The following is a 21,301-nucleotide window of genomic DNA, read 5'->3' on the forward strand; positions in this document are numbered from 1 at the left end:
TGTTACATCCTCTGCTGTAAAAAATGTATTTTAGTGTTACATGTCATTTCTGTTAAGGTGCGCACCAGATATACATAACATGGCCACATACTGGCATGCTGTTACTGTTCCGTTGATCTGCATCTCCAACCATTTTTTAAATGTTCAGGAGTTGAGTGATGATAATGACTCATCCCTGCCCATCCCTGCTCTAGACTCATCTGTAAATGGCTCGTCGCTGTCGTCCCATTTCACCTGGAGTATTCCCAGCGGGGAGGAGTTAAAGAAAACAGCACAGGACAAGATGTGCAAAAACTAAATAATCAAAACTTTAAATGTTTCAAAATGGTACCTGTAAGTAATTAAAAAAAAAAAAAAAATGTATTTTGTTAATTGAATGTTTTAAGTGTTTTCAGTGTTTTAAGAGTCGTTTCAGTAAGAAATACTGTGGGACTTGGAAGAGATATTTTGTTGTAATGCTTTTGTTAATTTTCTAATGTAATTAAAGCATGTTTTCTTCATATCCCATGTTATTTTTTCTCTTATGAGGTGAATTACCAAAACACTCCATCCATCTGCTCCTGGTCCGGCCCTTCTGTCAAATAGTAGAACTCTCTGTGGCCCACGAGTCAAAAAGTTTGCCCACCCCTGGTATAGGGGTTGGCACAGATCTTAAGAAGGGACAAAAGAATCAATGGAGTGGGAATTCCAGGAAGCGAGGGACTCACCACCAAGTGCATTTTGTACATGGATGACATAAACATTTTATGCACTGACCTTTTATCTGTAAACAGGACTCTAGACCTGACAGACTGGTTTGGACAAGGCTCTGGCTCAAGACTCAACAGAGACAAAACCCAAGCGCAATTGTACGGACCATGGACACAGACGGAGAAGACAGGACTCGCCGTGACTCAGACAAAAGAAAACCAGAAAATATTGGGTATAAAATTTGACAGGGAGGGAGGAGGAAAGGCAAATTGGACAGGCGTGGTAGGGAAAGTTAGACAAAGACTAGGATTTTGGGGACTTAGAGGACTGACGATGGAAGGGAAGGTTTTAATCATTAAAGCTGTGATTTTAACTTTACTTTTACTAATCATTTCCGTTTTTACCCCACCGAGAAATGTGCTTTTAAATCTAGATCGGGCCATTTTTTACTTCATGTGGGGATCGAAATGGGAAAGACTGAGGAGAGACCAAATGACGAAACCAAAGGAAAAAGGAGGCGAGGGAGTGCTCACCCTGCGCCTGGTCCTAGGAAGCAGATACACATCACTGCACCTCACATACACCATGGACCCATCCAGGAATCCCAAAACAGCAGCTATGACAAAATTCTGGATGGGGACTGATAAAAAAAGGCAGAGAAACGATACTCACAAGGACTTGGACAAAATGTGTCCGTTCTCCACACCCTCGCTCTCACTCATGGTTTGGTCCCAGAACTCCAGCTGGGATATGTGCACAGGGAAAGCTAAACCAATATATCCTGTTTTTATCCAGCTCATCCTTCTCTGTGTGTGTGTGTGTGTGTGTGTCCCAGGCAGTCTACTGAAAGCGTTGCGTTGCAAATCCCTAATCTTAAGGGGAAACTGGGGTGAGTAAACTCCAGGTAGATTTAACCCCCTTCAATTCTCACCAGGTTGTCACTCTTGGGAAACATTTGTTTCTCTTTTCACTTTTGTAATTAGTTCTCTTCTTTCAGCAGCTGCAGCAGTGTATTGCTGTCCATTTTCCGTGTACGCGTGCTACTCGTTGAAGGCAATAAAACTGCCCACTGTTCAACTTTGCATCAGCACCGCCCTACACAGAACATGGCAAGCCAACCAGCAGTTTAAAGCTTCCGTGGAGGCCGGACAGTTTATTGCATTTACTGCATGTCATCAGTTTTTTTTTTCCTTATTAAAATTATTTAAACGCTTCTCTGCCTTTTGGGTAAGACTGCAACTGCCTTCTCTGGGTGGTGAAAGTGATTGTCTTCGTGACATAGCTTTACTCCAACGTTTAGGAGGACATTATTGGACAACTTTGTTTTTTTAAGGGTTTCGCCTGTTGTTACAGCTGCATCCTTACCGATAAAGTAGTTCATTTATAGTATTCATTTCTACACCAGGTAAGTTTCGCACTAATTTATTATTTATCGTTTTTACTGTTTTAATCAAATTGTTTGTTGTTTTTTAGAAATATTTTTTAGTTGTTTTTTGCATCTCAAGCTGGTGGTGCCTCCAACATGTCGTCCAGCTATGCCGGCACACGGAGGCACCACAGTGTCCGCTTCTCTTCGAAGGAGGTTGATGGAAAACACGTGGGGATGTCAAGACTTGACTTCTCACGGAATCTAATACAAAAGACCCTGAAGTTTACCGCAGACGACCTCAACTGTATTCTGACCTTACCCTTTAACAAGGGCTTTGACGTAAGCTTTCGTTCAGCATTGTTACTCCGTGACTTTTGGATAAGGTACGAAAATGTGAAATCCCAGTTCTCGGCTTTTAATGTAGAGAAACTGACTGATAATAGCCTGAAAACGGTTATTGTTAGAATGTTCAATGAAACAGTAAATGCTGAGGACATTTGTTCATGGCTGGGAAGATTTTGCACTGTTAAAGGCCAGGCTACCAAGGTAAAGGATGAAGACGCAATCTGGAACTGTGCCTGGAGGGTGGGCACACGGGCACTGGTGAACACGAAAGCCAAGATGAACCCCTCCCCGATGCCCAACCTTCTAAGAGGCCTGCTTCAGAATTGTCCTAAGAGGAGGATTAAGAGGATTTTTCTGAAGATTCTTCTGGTGGGTCAAGAATCTTCCCTCCAATTTCATCCAATGAGGTGTCTTTTTTAAATATTGCTCTCCAATCAACCCCAAAAGACACAAAGCTTAACGCAACACTGCAGCAACTGATAAGAACAGATACTACAATTGATCTTAGCCAAAAGGCCAAGAGGCGATCCTCACAAAGGCTTGGACAATATGTGTCCCTTCTCCACACCCTCACTCTCACTCGTGGTTTGGTCCAGAACGCCAGCTGGGAGATGTGCACGGGAAAAGCTTTGAGGGAGGTTTGGGGTACCAGGGGCGCGAAGTTTCTGTGGCTATACTGGGACAGTGTGGGGTCCCCAGGACATGCTGGTGGTTTGGGGTGGGTCTGGTGGAGCGGATTGAGGCTGAAGGGAGGCTGGAAGGCCCTGGAGCACAGAGGCGAGGGAGAGGTGAATTATTTCCACAATGTGGAAGGGGAGAGCCAGGGACCCGCCCGATAGCCCGGTAAATCTCGCGCCAGTCCGTACCCATATCCGCAGCAGGTCTCCAAGGTGAACATCCTCTGGTATGTTAGATCAAGCCAGGTAAGGGTAGTCGGCAAATCAGATCTGTAACTTTGGGATAAGAATTGGCTTGCCCCTAGAGCTGCGTTGAAAACATCACCTATGCCGGCAACTGGTATCACATATGATGAAATCTTGTTCGACCAGAATGTTTCGCCTAGAACTGGATGTGTAACACGGTTAGCGACGTTTTAATTAGCGGTAGCATTCAGTGCTAATGTACCTGTATATCGTAATTTTAGCATTGTGAGATTTCTGAAGCTAAAGCAAAGCCAATGCTAACTCGACATGAGATAGCATTTGATATTGTGGCTCAATACAGGTAATATGTTCAAGGGCAAGGAATAAGAGAACGGACGTTGGAGAGAGATGTGTGTATTCAACCAATGGCCCTGCTGTGTATTTCGTCCTGCTGTCCTGCATGTGTGCATTTTTCACTGTGACTTTAATGTGGAGAAACTGACTGATAATAGTCTGAAAATGGTTATTGTTAGAATGTTCAATGAAACAGTAAATGCTGAGGACATTTGTTCATGGCTGGGAAGATTTTGCACTGTTAAAGGCCAGGCTACCAAGGTAAAGGATGAAGACGGCATGTGGAACTGTGCCTGGAGGGTGCCCATTCAACAATGGCAAGACCCCCAGGGATTCCAGGGCCTGAAGCATCTACCATCAATGATAGTTCTTGGTGAAAACAGGGGCTATATCCACTACCAGGGACAGCCCAAGCTCTGCCGCAAGTGTGGTGAGCATGGGCACCTGGTAGAGGCATGTGATAAAATCGTTTGTGGGAAATGTAGAGAAATTGGGCACACCTTTGAGGAGTGCACCAATGGCAGAAAGTACAATCTCTGTGGAGAGGGAGACCACCTGTTCAGAGATTGCCCAAAATCTTTTGCCAACAAGTTGAAACTGGTAAAACAAAAGGATATGTTACAAAATGGCAGAAGGAGAGAGATGGTTACAGAGCTGATTGAAGGGGTGGAGCCGGAAATTTCAAATCTCCCGCCAAAACCCGTCATTGGTGGAGATGTGGAAGAAGGGGAGGGGCATGGTCCACCCCCACCTACTAGCACTGAAACAGAGGAGATGGGTCAGGTGGAGGGTGGACCCACTGGAGGACAGGACAATCAAGAAAGCCAAGATTAACCTCTCCCCGATGCCCAACCTTCTAAGAGGCTTGCATTAGAATTGTCCTCTGAGTCTCTTGAAAAGTCAGAGAAGAGGGGAAGGTTTGAGACCGCATCAGAGTTTGTGGGGTCTCAACTGGTGGGTCAAGAATCTTCCCCTCTGATTCACCCAATGAGGTCTCTTTTTTAAATATTGCTCTACAATCAACCCGGAAAGACACAAAGCTATACGCAACATTGCAGCAACGGCCCCCACATAGACGTCAACGGGGGAATGGGGCTAAACCACTTCACTCTCAGTCTGTGGAAGTGAAGGAGGAGCTCCATTCACAACAGATTAACTAACACTGTGTTTTAGTTCAAAATCAGTTGGCATAACATTTTAGTCTTTTAAAATGTGAAACCTGTTTGTTTTAACAATACTCATGGCAATCACCTTCTCAACCATCAATGTGAGAAGCGTCAAGTTGAGAGTTAGAGCACAGAGTGTTTTATCATTTCTTAGTTCTTTTAAGTAAGATGTGTTTTTATTACAAGAATGTTGCACACCGTATTTTAAACACTACAGACAATGGGAGGACATATGGCCAGGCAAATCAATATGGAGCGGGTCAAATTACAACAGAAATGATGGAGTGGCCATTTTAATCAACAATCCTCACATTCTGGTGAAGGGCAGCACGGTGGTGAGAGACGGTAGGGTGCTTTAAGCACATTTGACTTTTATGGGACAGGATTTTAACCTTGTTAATATTTATGGTTTTAATGAAAGAAATGACAGGTATGACCTTTTGGAAGACTTGCAGTCCCACATGCTGGGTCCAAAACCATTGATTTTAGGGGGTGTTCTTAACTGCATTTTAAGCAAAGGGGATAGAAGAGGAGCAGGAGACCAATTTAAAATGGACAAGACATCAGTTTTATTAAAGACAATATGTGAGGTTTTTAAACTACAGGACTGTTTTAAAATATTGCATCTAAGAGAGGAGGGCTTCACCTGGTTCAGTGGTGATGGCGCCAGAGCCTCTTGCATAGATTATTTGTTTACCAGGGACTGTGCACCAACTGATGCTACATTGACACCTGTCTTCTTTTCTGATCAATAAATGCTATCTTGCACACTATCACTCACTTTGGGTGTGACACCAGGAAGAGGTCTGTGGAAACTCAATTGCTCCCTCCTAGAAGACAAAGACATAGTTAGTCAGTATAGGGAGCAATATAGAGAGTGGCAGACCCTTCAAGACTTATAGAACTCACGAGCACACTTGTGGGAAATGGTTAAAGGGAGGACCCAGACTTTTTTTTAGACGAGCAGGGAAAAGAAAAAAGTACAAAGAAAACAGATGCATGATGGGACTGCAAAAACGACTTCAACTGTATTTTGAATTAAATAAACATGGGTTCAATTTTAATGATGAAATAAAGCAAGTAAAAACAGAAATATCAACCTTAGCAGAAATTAAAAGTAAAGGAATTATTCTTCAAAGAAGAAAACAAGAAATAGAAGAAGGAGAAAAATGCACAAGTTACTTTTCTAATAAGGTAATGAATAAGGGAGGGAGTATCCTCAGGCTGAGGGGGGCGAGTAGTAGCCTAGCAGCCACTTCAGATGAAGCCCAACAAGTAGTCCTCAATTTCTATGAAAATCTGTACCAAGAAAAAGCTTTTGAGACTGACACAATGACTGAAGTTTTAGATTTTATTGATCTTTATTGATCTTGAGTTTTAAGAGAGGGAAGTCCCCAGGCCCTGATGGACTTCCCTGTGAATTTTATCTAACTTTCTGGGACATTTTAGCACCTGACCTGCTTGTTGTTTTTAAAAACTTTGAACGGCTGGACCTTTTACCTGACAGTTTTAGAGTAGGAGCAGTGACACTCCTCCACAAAGACAAAGACAAAACAGGCCTGAAGAACTGGAGACCGATCACGCTCTTAAACTCTGACTGCAAACTTTTTAGCAAACTTTTAGCGACACGGATGAGCATACGGATGACATTAACATTTTATGCACTGACCTTTTATCTGTAAACAGGACTCTAGACTTGACAGAGGAGAGGAGACTGAGGAGAGACCAAATGACGAAACCGAAGGAAAAAGGAGGCGAGGGAGTGCCCGACCTACGCCTCTTCCTAGGAAGCAGATATACATCACTGCACATCGCAAATGCCACAGACCTATCCAGGAATCCCAAAACAGCAGCTATGACAAAATTCTGGATGGGGACTGATAAGAACAGATTTTTTTTTTATATTTTCTTAAAATTATTTATTGATGCTTTGAGTCATCAGTTCACATCACACATTGCATTCTTTTTAGTTAAGATAACATAAATATGCTTTTAAAACAATTTGTGTATGTTCTCTTTTGTACAGAAGCGAAGTGAGTCCTTAAATAAATCTACTAATTTTGCTCCCCGAAACAGGAGGTCTCTCGGTATCGTGTCCTGGTGCACAGAGGAGATCCCCACCCTGTTGCTCCTTCCCACCTTCCACTCCCGGAGGGCCAGGCCGCCGCTGCTTTGACCTTTCCCCGTGTGGCTCTGGCTCCTTCTTCCGAATAGACACAGAGGCGATTCTTCTTTGTGGCTGTGTCCTTGGCTTGCCGCCTGCAGCTCCGGCAGCTTGAGCCGTTGCTGCAGCCATCCGGATCACAGCCACGGGGGGGATCTGCATGTGCCTTCTTACCAGCAAGTTTCTGGAGGTCCATATGGCGTCTTTGATGGCGGCTAGGGCGAGCCACTGCTTGGCAAACTCTTCTTTACTCTGTGATTTATTGTCATGGCTCACCCCATACAGCACCAGCTGGGCTGTAAGAACCTCCCTTGCTGGCAAGTACGGGAAATATAAGAAGCCAGCCATTGCCCACAGGTCTTTGGCAGCGCTGCACTCCCAGAGCAAGTGCCTCACCGACTCAGGTGCGCCACAACCAGGTCGGGGGCAGGTTGAGTTTCTTGCCATTCCCCGGGAGTGCATGACGGACCTGACCGGGAGGATCTCATGTGCCACCATCCATGACAGGTCCCGGAGTCTGTTTGGGAGAGCGGGATGGTTTACATTGCGCCAAACTGTGGAGTGTTCGCCAAGTGCGAGCCCGCGCAGTGGATTCACTGGCTCCCGTTTCTGCACAAAAGAGATGATATGGCGATGGTTACATAAAAGCTGTGTTAAAAGCTATTTAAAAAATAGCCCGATCTAGATTTAAAAGCACATTTCTAGGTGGGGTAAAACAGAACTGATTAGTAAAAGTAAAGGTAAAATAACAGCTTTAATGATTAAAATCTTCCCTTCCATCGTCAGTCCTCTAAGTCCCCAAAATCCTAGTCTTTGTCGAACTTTCCCTACCGCGTCTGTCCAATTTGCCTTTCCTCTTCCCTCCCTGTCAAAATTTATACCCAATATTTTCTGGTTTTCCTGTGTCTGAGCCACGGCGAGTCCTGTCTTCTCCGTCTGTGTCCATGGTCCGTACAATTGTGCTTGGGTTTTGTCTCTGTTTAGTCTTGAGCTAGAGGCTTGTCCAAACCAGTCTGTCAGGTCTATTCAATTCAATTCAGTTTTATTTATATAGCGCCAATAACAATACAAATTGTCTCAAGACGCTTCACAAAAACCAGCCTGCAACCTCCAGAGCAAGCCTGAGGGTGACGGTGGCAGGAAAAACTCCCTTTTAACAGGAAGAAACCTTGAGCAGAACCTAGCTCATATGGAGGGACCCATCTGCTGAAGGCCAGCTGGTTAGAAACAGAGAAGATAGAGAGAAAAGAAGAGCAGGAGAAACAAGATAAACAAACTTCTGTCATAGATACATACATCAAGCGGAAGGAAACATGTAGGGTCTAGTAATATAACACATAGCTGATGATCTGTGACTGTGAGTATAACAGGAATCATGGGCAGGTTGGTGAATTGTTGTAGAGTCCTGTTTACAGATAAAAGGTCAGTGCATAAAATGTTTATGTCATCCATGTACAAAATGCACTTGGTGGTGAGTCCCCCGCTTCCTGGAATTCCACCTCCATTGATTCTTTTGTCCCTTCTCAAGATCTGTGCCAATGGTTCTATACAAACCACATAGAGGAGGGCGGATAACGGACAGCCCTGACGGACACCGCAGTTAATATCGACTGCTTTTGTCAGATGCCCATTAACTAGAAATTTGCTGCTAATTCCCCGGTACAGCAGTCCCACCCACGTTACAAACCTCTCTGGGAAGCCCATTTTTTGCAGTACCCTAAAAAGGTACTGGTGCAAGACTCGATCAAAGGCTTTCTCAAAGTCTAAATTTAGGACTACTAGCCGAATGTTTCTGTCTCTCGTGTAACAGATGGTGTCTCGGATCAGTACCAGGCAGTCTGTGATCCTCCCTGGTATGGCACAGACTTGATCCAGGTGAATCAAGTCCTCTAAAACCATGCTCATCCGTGTTGCTAAAAGTTTGCTAAAAGTTTAGTTAAGAGCACGTCAGAGTTTAAGAGCATGATCGTTCTCCAGTTCTTCAGGTCTGTTTTGTCTTTGTGGAGGAGTGTCACTGCCCCTACTCTAAAACTGTCAGGTAAAAGGTCCAGCCGTTCAAAGTTTTTAAAAACAACAAGCAGGTCAGGTGCTAAAATGTCCCAGAACGTTAGATAAAATTCACAGGGAAGTCCATCAGGGCCTGGGGACTTCCCTCTCTTAAAACTCAAGATAGCCTGGTGTAGCTCTTCGAGCGTAAAATCTTGAGTTAAAAGCACACCGTCTGTAACTGTCTGGTCAATAAAATCTAAAACTTCAGTCATCATGTCCATCTCAACAGGTTTTTCCTTGTACAGATTTTCGTAGAAATAGAGGACCACTTGTTGGGCCTCATCTATTTTATCATCTACCATTTGCTTTTTTAAGTTTTAGGATATTCCCTCCCTTATTCATTATCTTTTTGAAAAAGTATCTCGTGCATTTTTCTCCCTCTTCTATTTCTTGTTCTTTACTTCAAAGAATAATTCCTTTACTTTGAATTTCTGCTAAGGTTGACATTTCTGTTTTTACTTGCTTTATTTCATCATTAAAATTGAACCCATGTTTATTAAATTCAAAATACCGTTGAAGTCGTTTTTGCAGTCCCATCATGCATCTGTTTTCCTTGTACTTTTTTCATTTCCCTGCTCGTGTATAAGTCTTGAAGGGTCTGCCACTCTCTATATTGCTCCCTATACCGACTAACTATGTCTTTGTCTTCTAGGAGGGCGCAATTGAGTTTCCACAGACCTCTTCCTGGTGTCACACCCAAAGTGAGTGATAGTGTGCAAGATAGCATTTGGTGATCAGAAAAGTGGACAGGGGTCAACGTAGCATCAGGTGGTGCAAACAAATAATCTATGCGAGAGGCTCTGGCGCCATCACCACTGAACCAGGTGAAGCCCTCCTCTCTTGCATGCATTATTTTAAAACAGTCCTGTAGTTTAAAAACCTCACATATTGTCTTTAATAAAACTGATGTCTTGTCCATTTTAAAATCGTCTCCTGCTCCTCTTCTGTCCCCTTTGCTTAAAATGCAATTAAAATCACCCCTTAAAATCAATGGTTTCCGACCCAGCATGTAGGACTGCAAGTCTTCCAAAAGGTCATACCTGTCGTTTCTTTCATTAAAACCATAAATATTAAGAAGGTTAAAATCCTGTCCCATAAGAGTCACATGTGCTAAAAACACCCTACCGTCTCTCACCACCGTGCTGCCCTTCACCAGAATGTGAGGATTGTTGATTAAAATGGCCACTCCATTTCGGTTTTCATTTGACCCGCTCCATATTGATTTGCCTGGCCATATGTCCTCCCATTGTCTGTAGTGTTTGAAATAAGGTATGCAGCATTCTTGTAATAAAAACACATCTGACTTAAAAATACTTAGAAATGACAAAACACTCTCAACTTGACGCTTCTCACATTTATGGTTGAGAAGGTGATTGTCATGAGTATTGTTAAAACAAACAGGTTTGACATTTTAAAAGACTAGGTGTTACGCCAAGTGATTTTGAACTAAAACAGAGTGTTAGTTAATCTCCTTTGAATAGAGCTCCTCCTTCACTTCCACAGACTGAGAGCGAAGTGGTTTAGCCCCATTTCCCCGTCGACATCCAGGTGGGGGCAGTTGCTGCATCACTTCTCTGCATTTTGGCTAAGACTGCAATCGCCTCCTCTGGGTGGTGAAAGTGATTGTCTTTTTGACATAGCTTTACTCCAACGTTTATTGCACGACTTTGGCTTTTTAGGGGTTCATCTGTTTTACAGCTGCAAATCCTTACGGACAAAGTACGTCATTTTCTTTCCTATTTATTTCTACATCAGGTAAGTTTTGCAATAATTTATTATTTGTTGTTTTTACTATTTTAATCCAATTGTTTGTTGTTGTTTGTTAGAAATATTTTTTAGCTGTTTTTAGCACCTCAAGCTGGTGGTGCCTCCAACATGTCGTCCAGCTATGCCAGCACACGGAGGCACCACAGTGTCCGTTTCTCTTTAAAGGAGGTTGTTGGAAAGCACCCGTGGATGTCAAGGCTCGACTTCTCACGGAAGCTCATCCAGAGAACTCTGAAGTTTACCCCAGACGACCTCAACTGTGACATAAGCTTTCATTTTGCATTGCTACTTTGTGACTTCTGGACAAGGTATGAGAATGTGAAATCCCAGTTCTTGGCTTTTAATGTGGAGAAACTGACTGATAATAGTCTGAAAATGGTTATTGTTAGAATGTTCAATGAAACAGTAAATGCTGAGGACATTTGTTCATGGCTGGGAAGATTTTGCACTGTTAAAGGCCAGGCTACCAAGGTAAAGGATGAAGACGCAATCTGGAACTGTGCCTGGAGGGTGGGCACACGGGCACTGGTGAACACGAAAGCCAAGATGAACCCCTCCCCGATGCCCAACCTTCTAAGAGGCCTGCTTCAGAATTGTCCTAAGAGGAGGATTAAGAGGATTTTTCTGAAGATTCTTCTGGTGGGTCAAGAATCTTCCCTCCAATTTCATCCAATGAGGTGTCTTTTTTAAATATTGCTCTCCAATCAACCCCAAAAGACACAAAGCTTAACGCAACACTGCAGCAACTGATAAGAACAGATACTACAATTGATCTTAGCCAAAAGGCCAAGAGGCGATCCTCACAAAGGCTCGGACAATATGTGTCCCTTCTCCACACCCTCACTCTCACTCGTGGTTTGGTCCAGAACGCCAGCTGGGAGATGTGCACGGGAAAAGCTTTGAGGGAGGTTTGGGGTACCAGGGGCGCGAAGTTTCTGTGGCTATACTGGGACAGTGTGGGGTCCCCAGGACATGCTGGTGGTTTGGGGTGGGTCTGGTGGAGCGGATTGAGGCTGAAGGGAGGCTGGAAGGCCCTGGAGCACAGAGGCGAGGGAGAGGTGAATTATTTCCACAATGTGGAAGGGGAGAGCCAGGGACCCGCCCGATAGCCCGGTAAATCTCGCGCCAGTCCGTACCCATATCCGCAGCAGGTCTCCAAGGTGAACATCCTCTGGTATGTTAGATCAAGCCAGGTAAGGGTAGTCGGCAAATCAGATCTGTAACTTTGGGATAAGAATTGGCTTGCCCCTAGAGCTGCGTTGAAAACATCATCTATGCCGGCAACTGGTATCACATATGATGAAATCTTGTTCGACCAGAATGTTTCGCCTAGAACTGGATGTGTAACACGGTTAGCGACGTTTTAATTAGCGGTAGCATTCAGTGCTAATGTACCTGTATATCGTAATTTTAGCATTGTGAGATTTCTGAAGCTAAAGCAAAGCCAATGCTAACTCGACATGAGATAGCATTTGATATTGTGGCTCAATACAGGTAATATGTTCAAGGGCAAGGAATAAGAGAACGGACGTTGGAGAGAGATGTGTGTATTCAACCAATGGCCCTGCTGTGTATTTCGTCCTGCTGTCCTGCATGTGTGCATTTTTCACTGTGACTTCGCTACAGTGCTATTTCTCGCGTGTGATTGGATTGACTGCCACTGCCATTATCATCGTAAGACTCTCATCCCCCATTCCCCTTCTACCCCCACAAACAAACCTTGGATTTCTTGAGTACTAACATACACATGCACATGCTTTTACGTTGTGCTCAGCTTTGAGTGAAGCGGCCATTTCAGTTTTCAGGCTCCACCTCACACAAGCTTCAATAAACAGGCCTGCAACAGGTTAATCTCATTTAAGGTGTTCATATGAATATGTTGGGCCCACAGGTAGAATATTGAATCTTGAGGTGTTGTGAAATTAAAGAGTACTGTGTTTTGAAGGTAACTTAAAATTTCTAAAAAGTATTAAATATTATTTATTTTGAAATATAAAAACAAAAGGTTACCTTTTGAAAAATAAAATGGTTTGCTTGAAACAAAAGTATTAAAAAGGTACTTTCGGTGTTTTACTTTAGGAGTATCAAACTTTGGCAACAAAGAAAGAAACTATATCTTATTTTGAACATCCCTTTATTTCTATTTGGTTAATTCTGGGCAAGTTTATTACTTTAAATGGTCTTGCTCTCATATAGCACTTTTCTACCTACTCAAAGGTACTCAAAGCTTTTAAAGTCAGAGACACATTCACCCATTCGCTCACACAAGCACACACACATTCACACACCAGTGCCAGTTGCACTGGGAGCAAATGGGGGCTCAGTGTCTTGCTCAAGGACACTTCGGCTTATGGCACACTCAATATCAAATGCTATCTCAATGTATTTTTTCATGGACAACCCTCTCTACCTACCAAAACCGCCCCCAAACTTTCATTCTAAAAATACATTTAACTTTATTTTTGTTCCTGTGAGTAAATATCTTTGATATATCTTGTGCCTTAAAAGTACAGGTGTGGTGGTCATCATTATTAAAACAGTAAACATTATTGTAGATACACATTCTCAAAGTAACATAAAAAGTTGTAATTTTCTACAATGAGCCCAAGCTCAGTCTCATCGTATTAACCACTCTAGCTTTATCTTTAACTACATGGGACCTGGGTTACATAAAGTAAATAAATATTTGCACATTGAGACGAGCATGCGCACAGGCATCCGCTGCTGCGTTAACATGTGGCACAGCATGAATGACCCCTCGCTATATAATTTCCACAAACACTATACAGTGTGTGCCTGAAAGCGCATGTAGAATTGTCTTTAACATTCACGCGTGGTTTTCATGTCACGTATTTGAGGCATAGTTCACCCGTCAAGCACCCGTCACGTAGATGTATGCGCAACAATGTGTGTGCTGTGTCTGCGTGACGCCTACGTGACCCTCGTCTGTCCATTGAAAGTGAATGGAATTTACACACGCATGATAGAGGTTTGATGTCATCACATAGCCACTGTACACGCTTTCTAGTGTAGTTCGCTGGCATAAAATGCAACTCATAATAAAATGCCCCTCATAGCACGCACACACACACACAAATACACACACAGTCCTTTAGAAACAAAAATTAAGTTCTCCTCCTCTTAAATGCAATCAGAACACTGCCAGACTCCCTGCCAGGTACAATCCCTTTAAGAATGCGTGAAGGGATTTTTTTTTTTTTACTGTCACCGAAATCACAGCAAAGAGAAAGAACCTGTGCACGCCGGAAACGGTGGAGGAGTTGGAAGAAAATTTTTCAGTGCGTTTACATGCAGAGCTTCATCGAGCTGTGCTCAAAATTTGACTTTCTGATTACAGTCCTTTTCCCAGTTTATATGCAGTGCAAGAAAATCGAATAATTGTTCTCACTAGGTGGCAATACGTGTTTCAGCGAATAATACCAGGTTAGTACGGCCCGTTTTGTGGTTGACCTATTATGTCGTATAATAAACAAGAGTTGTTCATGAGGCAGACCAATGTTTCAAAAAAGAGCCGGCTCTTTCGGCCCCCAAGTGGCTCCTCAGATTTTTTGTTTATTTACCAAAAATAATATCCAACTAGTAACACAATCTTGTTTGAGATTCAGCTCAGGCATGCCCATCTGTTGTTGGGTAGAATGGGTAGCTTCTCTGTGACTGTTGTGCTCCTGTGGAAGAATTCCACGATCGCCTTCACTTTGTCCACAGTGGACTTCATCACCATCAGAGCAACTCTTACAAACTGATTAATTGTGTGTGCAAGACATGTGTGGTGGGTCCATTTCAGAGTTTTAATTGCTTTTGTTATGTTAGCTGCATTGTCACTAATTCAGCAAACCACTTTGTTTTCCACGTCCCACTCTTTTGCCACTTTGAGCAGCTCCTCTGCTAAAGTCTCAGATGTGTGTCTGTCACTGAACTCAAAACAATCCAGCAGACAGTACACCATTTTGTAGTTTTCAACAAAGTGGCGTTTAACTGATATGTAGGATGTGGTGGTTCAGGATGTCCAGCAGTCAGTTGTTACAGGACTAACAGCTGTGGCTTTTTTGAGGTCCCATGATAGGCATGGGATGACTCTTTTGGAAAGTGTTTTCCTGCTTGGAATTGTATACACTGGATTCGGAGCATGGGTGTAGCTTCTGAATCCTTTGTCATCCACAATCAGTTCCTCATCAATTGTGTTCCGTCTTACTGGGGTCAAAGCCTTTTGTATAAACTGTCTCATCGAGCTCTGAGTTGGTTGTGATGATGTAATGATTGATGAACAGCAGCAACAGTTGCAGCGGATACACTGGTACCTTTCTTTGTTTGCCTTTTCTCCTCCAATTGAACTGATGGGTGGGCAGTTCTCAGGTGTCTGTGCAGGTTGTTTGAGGAGCCTGCTCTGTAAGAAATGCTCACCTTACGTAGTCTGCACTCTGCCTTTGAATTGTCAACTATTTTGAAATGTGTCCAAATTTTACTACGTTTTCTGCTGTCCTGCATTCTCTCACCTTCCTTTAACAGGAAAAAAAAAGGAAAAAAACAACAACAAATCGTCTCCCAATCAGGAGCCAGCTCCCTTCGTTCACTTCAAAGAGCCGTCTCTTTGAGCCAGATTGTTCGCGACCGACACATCTCTAGTTTCAAACAACAACCAGACAGATAATACTACATTTTTTAATCTCGTACATAATGTTCTTGCTATTTCTGGTGCAGATAAGTTAAGTCCGGGGTCACACGCCAGCGCAGTGGTAGTGGAGCATGCGCACACGCATTATCCGATTGGAAAACTGCGGTTCGGTATACATGCTGGAGAAAATCTAATTCCAAAGGCATTATCTGGGTGTCTCAATCGGATAATGAGAACTCCGATTTTAATCGGAGAAACATGTTCTCCTGTTATAGTATGATTAAAGCAATAATTTGTTTTTTTTCACGTGCATGTAAACGCACTGACAGTTGCAAAAAGACCCCACCGAATCCATAAATGAAATAAAGGATCATCTGACCAATATTGTAAATACTTTACTGCAAATAAACGAGTCGCCGAAACAGATTGATGCATGCGCATTGCAAATGTTAAATAAATAAAGAAAAATTAAATTTCTCACATTCCAAACACCATTTAACAGGCAGAGTGACCTAAAATCTTTGTATGATACTCTCTCTAGTCTGAATGAGTTTTTCAGGTTTACACTGAAGTGCGTTTCTGTAGCAACGTTTAATAGAGACGTAGTTGCACCGTTATTGGTGTATTGATTGAATGAAATCCTTCCCCGTTCACATAACTGGAATTAATTGTGAGGTTTATTGCGATGTGGGAGCAATCTGGCTCCAAATTATGTTTGGGAATCCAGCAATGGTCCGAAATCCTCATTTAATTTGGGCTTGTTGGTGATGTCTGTATGGAAACTGTAAACCGAGGCCAGAGAAATTATTTCATCCAACACTGTCGGGATGGTTCTACTTGGTGTTGGCTGTGAAATGTCGCATATGTCTCCAAACTCTCGCTGAAATGTTCTGATGGCCAAGCATCACAGTGTGGACAGGAGATGTGCACTGGGTTGGCTTTTATCTAAAAAAAGACTTTTAAATCACAGCATAAATCCATCAGTATGTTTTTGGGGTAGCTATGTGGAACAGATCAGATTAATAAACGCTCTTTAAAAAATGCACAGTTCTCAAAATCCTCCAAAAATGATCAGATCTTCCTTCCATGAGATCTGATCATAACAAGTCACTGTTTAAGCTTGCTGATGCTGTCTTCATTAAAAGACTCGACACTTCAAAGTTAAAAAAACATTTACAGGCATGAAAACAAACTGTATATGTTTTGTATGTGTCGTATGTTTTACATTCCTGCTTACGCTCTACTGCACTTCATTTTACCTGCTCTACTGTAAACTTCAATGGATACCTCATTTATTTCAAAATAATAAAGGTTCTTCCAGTCTGTGTTCAACCAAAACAGCATTTCCTGGAGTGTGAAAGGAAATTTTATGTCTGTATAAATACACTGAGTTGATGACATCTTCTGTATGCTTGTCTTTATTTGCATGTTTGGGATTGAAGTAATCCAAAAGTAACTAAAAGTAATCAGGTACATTACTTTTATATCGTGATACTTAGAGTAAGTTACTAACAACATTTTTAACAAATAACTTGTATTTGTGTCAGATTACATTTTAAAGGAACCTTCAAAGCCCTGACTGCTAGGCACTATTGATTAGATAAAGATTAGTTTCTAACTGTTTGTTGCTGCACACTGACTGTCAAAGGATATGAAAATCCTTCCACTAGTAGCTCAGTTGTAAATCTTTACAGACATTGACATTAGAGCATAACTGTACATTCATGAGTGCAGAGTTGAGGTTCTCAGATGTTTACTACAGAAATACCAATAGTACTTTCTGGTAATAAAACCTAGACTAGGACTATAAATCTTTCATCTTAACATTTTTGCTTCATGTTTATAAGATCCATGATTTTCCTGTTTTGCTACTTTGTTTTAATTTGCATTATTTTAGGTGTCTGCTGTGCCCAGGAGGTGATGGGAGGTGGTACGAGAAGTCCCAGTCCTCCATCCTGAGTGCCACAGCGTTTATTCTTTTGTGGGTATCAATTCTGTTAGCGTTCATTGAGTTGTTTTTTTGTTAGTTTTAGTTAGGGAGGTAAGTGTTTAGAGTGTTTAGTGATTTGTTTGGGTTTATTGGGTTATTGGATTAATTTCAAGGTGGAATAGTTTTGTTTGTTATTTTGGCCTTGGTCCACCCTGAAGCAATCATTCACTTACATTTCATTTGTTTCACTTTTGTAAATAAATAACTTTCTTTATATTGTAACCCTTTGTATCTTGGTGGCTACTTGGGACCTGGGGAAGATGTGGACCTAATCATGTTGTGTCTGAGACACCCCTAGATGGGGCATAACACTGGTATAATGCCAACCTCAAAGACTCCAAACAGATGGAACAGCTCAAGCAGGATACCATCAGTGGCCTCCAGCAAATCAACAACACTGCACTGCCAGGGAAGCTGAAGCTTTGGTGCTTCCAGTTTAGACTGCTGCCCGTCTCATGTGACCAATTTCTATCTTTAAGGTTGGCCTGTCCCATGCCAAATGGTTGGAGCAATTGGTGAATGCCCAAGTGAGGAAGTGAGCTATCAAGATGTCTTAGCAGCATAGGTTTGTATGGCAACAGAGCCCTATTTCTGCCAATCTCAAGTCTGGTTGAGGAGTACAAGTGTACTAAAGCTAGGCTTGAAATGACTCTCACAGAATCCCAGGATCATTTCGTCGGAGTTGCTGCTCCCACCCTAGCAACAGGGAGGAAATGGGAGAAAGACGCAGTGGTTGTCGCCCTGAAACACATATATATTGGATATATTCAGTCAAATATAACATGGCATAGGGGGCTTGGTTTGGGAGCAACAACACCCACTTAGAAGGCTACTCCAACTGAACCACCTTCCTGGACACCACCACTGGCAATTGCAGTGACAATTGCAGTATGATAGTTTCATTTACTCCTCTCCCAAACCATCTGTCTTTGGCTAAGGTTTTGACGTTGCTATCTTCAAAGAATGCCCTTTGTCCTTGAGGTGTATAGGTGGACTGCTGAATCGTTCCCTGAGTTGGGACATGCATTTGTGGATTGGGTTGTTTGTTTTCCCTAATGTACAAGTCTGTACATTGGGGTAATAATCAGTATGAGGAACGGCAGCAATATGATAATTCATAATATTTGTATTAAGTCTTGTTTTGTGTTTCTTACAAGATTTTATGAGACCCTGACGGTCCATAGGGAGGCGGGAAGGATGGGGGAGGGGGAATTCCATTGTTTTAATAAAAGCCCCCATGAACCCTTGCGTGAATTATGGGTGCAACTTCTGGTATGAAACAGAAACAGCAATTGTTTACTAACTTCTATGAGTGAACCATGTGGAAACACCAGCTACCACAGCTCAAACATAACAACATTACAACCCTGCTGCCTACTAATACATTGTAGAGAGGTGGGAGGATCACATGAATAAGTGGCCACCAGGAACATACAGCAGTATTTTTAGCTACTTTCTTAACTGTCACTCTTAAAAGGTCTGAAATATAGCTAAGCTAAACCTAGGGAAAACCCTGTACATAACAGCAGCTGCAATATTCAATTCAGATTAAGATTAAAATACTGCATCTGTTCTCCAGTGGTTTGACATATCCCAACCACAAAGTAGGATGTAGGTGTTCCTCCAGGAACTTTTTGTCAATGAAATGAATTGTGCACATATGCTGTGTAACATCTGCAGTGATCTTTTTAAGTTAACTTTTTCAGACACATCCCTCTGTGTTCCTCATCCTTGGGTAGGTGGCGGAAACTGAACCAATTCTTGCAACCACACATTAAGTCCATAGCGCATGTTCAAAACATTGCACTTTTAGCCACGAATTTAACTTTGTTTAGTTGTTAGTACAACAGCAAACCGGTAGAAACAAAAAGGCACGTGCAAAATGTAAGTGTACTCACGAATCCTCACAGTCAGAGATGACGATGGGGGGAAAGGAGCAAATGGCAAGATGGAGTGTCAGCGGCAAGGGAATGGCGCGTGCAAGAACACGTGCGATGAACCACGCTCAAGTACAACAGCTACAGTTTTTCTCCCACGGTCCAGGGCTCTCCCGGTCCTCACTCCTCCCTCTTATGGCAAATGTCCGGTCCTGAATCACACAATTACTCTTGGTAACCAAGCCACAGGCTATTTCAGGGCGAAAAACCCACAGTATTTCTTACATAAATTTGCTAGCTACAATGCAGAATAAACAGAGTGGAAGCCTACGAGGAGGCTAAGCTAAAGGCTAGCAGCAATTAGCGATTCAGCTCGGCTTTTACACATTACAAATAAACAACAGCACCTAGCACCTTAAAACACAGGAATTTACCTCTGGCAGCTTCCAGAGTTCACCCACATCCACCACAAGACGACTCGCCGTCAGTCTTGGAAGTTAAGAGTGTTTCCAAGTTACCTTTACAGCTCACTGGCTATCCTGCTCGGACGCCAGGAAAAAAGCAGCCTCTGCTGGTGCTAACCTGTTGCGCACTTCGGTGACTCTAAGCACCTCCTACCTGAAACATGTGCGGACGGGATTGGATAAAGTCACATACAAAGATGAGAGAATAAAGAGATGCTGCACTACTTCACAACAAACGTGGTCTCTTGACGTTTCTGCCGACAACCAAAATTGATTAGATTTTTAAACTACACCACCCCTTTTATCTCTGACTCTTTTAACTGCACATGAAAGTACAGTTTTTTAATATGTTATAATCAAACATTTTTAAAACATATTTACCTTCATGAACTATTATTTATTACAACACATACATTTTGACCTCTGTATATGAATGAATGAATGAATGAATGAATATAATAGCCACGGGGCTACATTAGCAAGGGTGTGTCAAGACTTTTTTGACAGGAGTGGGCCCAGTGAGCACTGTCTTATGCAGGGGTGGCATGGGGTGTGTGTGGACTCACGTATTCACACACGTATGCACACATGCATGCATGTGCACATTCTCAAGAAAAGTGATCGGGTGGCTCACATGCACAAGAACAGTGATCAGGTGGTCAATAATCATTGGTATGTACCCCCAGGTCCATTTTGTGTTGGCCAGCTTAAACTACAGTGGTGGAAAAAGGTGTTCGGACACCCCATGCATGAAATATTGCAGTAAGATTCACTCTTGGGTCTTCAAGTGCAATTTCTTTTAGTACAGTCACAGACAAAACACTAAACAAATAACTTAAATTTGACTGGTTCCATAAAAATACATATGAATGTTTGATTTTGACATGATTATGATCATTTAAAGAAAGTCTCTCTTATCAAAATGTTATTATAAAACAACAGTTTTAACACTAATGGTGAAAGGAATTTCAAAATCTTGCCATTTAAGTTTCACTGTTAAAACACAAGGCACCGCGATTAATGTTGTGTTGCCGAAAGTGAAGTCATTGTAGTGGTTGGCCCAACCTGCAGGCACACTGAGCAACTGCATATACACTGACAGTGAGAGAGAAAGAGGAGCAGATTACAAAACTAATTAAATAAGGCATGTTTTGCATTGTTCCTGGATATTCACTGAATATTCACTGACCATCTGTTCTCCCATATTGGCTAGCTGCACTCAAACAGCAATCTTGAGTAGGAATTTGCATTTGTTTCAAAATGCAAAAAGAGAAATAGGAGCAAGAAACCAAAAATTCTGATCAGGCAATTTATTGAAAACAACAATTTAACTTTAGCCCTTTTGTTTAGCCAGTTTGATTACCTGAGTCACTGTTGTTCTTCCAAAACAAACAAAAAACATGAAAAATTAGCTATTTTCTTTAAAACTAATATTGAGTGGCTGGGGATTTTTTTTCTGATCAGTCTTGGGTATAACCAAAATTATCTAAAATAATGACTTATCTGCATTATTATTATTATTATTATCATTATTATTATTATTATTATTATTATTATTATTATTATAGTT

At 42.2% G+C, this 21,301-nt stretch overlaps 1 long non-coding RNA gene and 2 pseudogenes across 1 annotated transcript; all 3 read right to left on the bottom strand.

Moving 5' to 3' along the window:
- Positions 1-2,806: 2,806 nt before the first annotated feature.
- On the bottom strand, positions 2,807-2,932 carry LOC124996095 (annotated as a pseudogene).
- A 4,030-nt stretch (positions 2,933-6,962) lies between these two features.
- Positions 6,963-19,846, bottom strand: LOC124995835. The gene is made up of 3 exons (XR_007110757.1): positions 19,702-19,846; positions 19,289-19,479; positions 6,963-7,560 (listed from the first exon to the last, which is right to left on the bottom strand). It is a non-coding gene; the product is annotated as an uncharacterized LOC124995835 (long non-coding RNA).
- LOC124996097 lies at positions 11,440-11,565 on the bottom strand (annotated as a pseudogene).
- Positions 19,847-21,301: the final 1,455 nt, after the last annotated feature.

The sequence above is a fragment of the Mugil cephalus genome, chromosome 18 (assembly GCF_022458985.1).
Source record: "Mugil cephalus isolate CIBA_MC_2020 chromosome 18, CIBA_Mcephalus_1.1, whole genome shotgun sequence".
NCBI classification, from domain to species: Eukaryota; Metazoa; Chordata; class Actinopteri; order Mugiliformes; family Mugilidae; genus Mugil; species Mugil cephalus.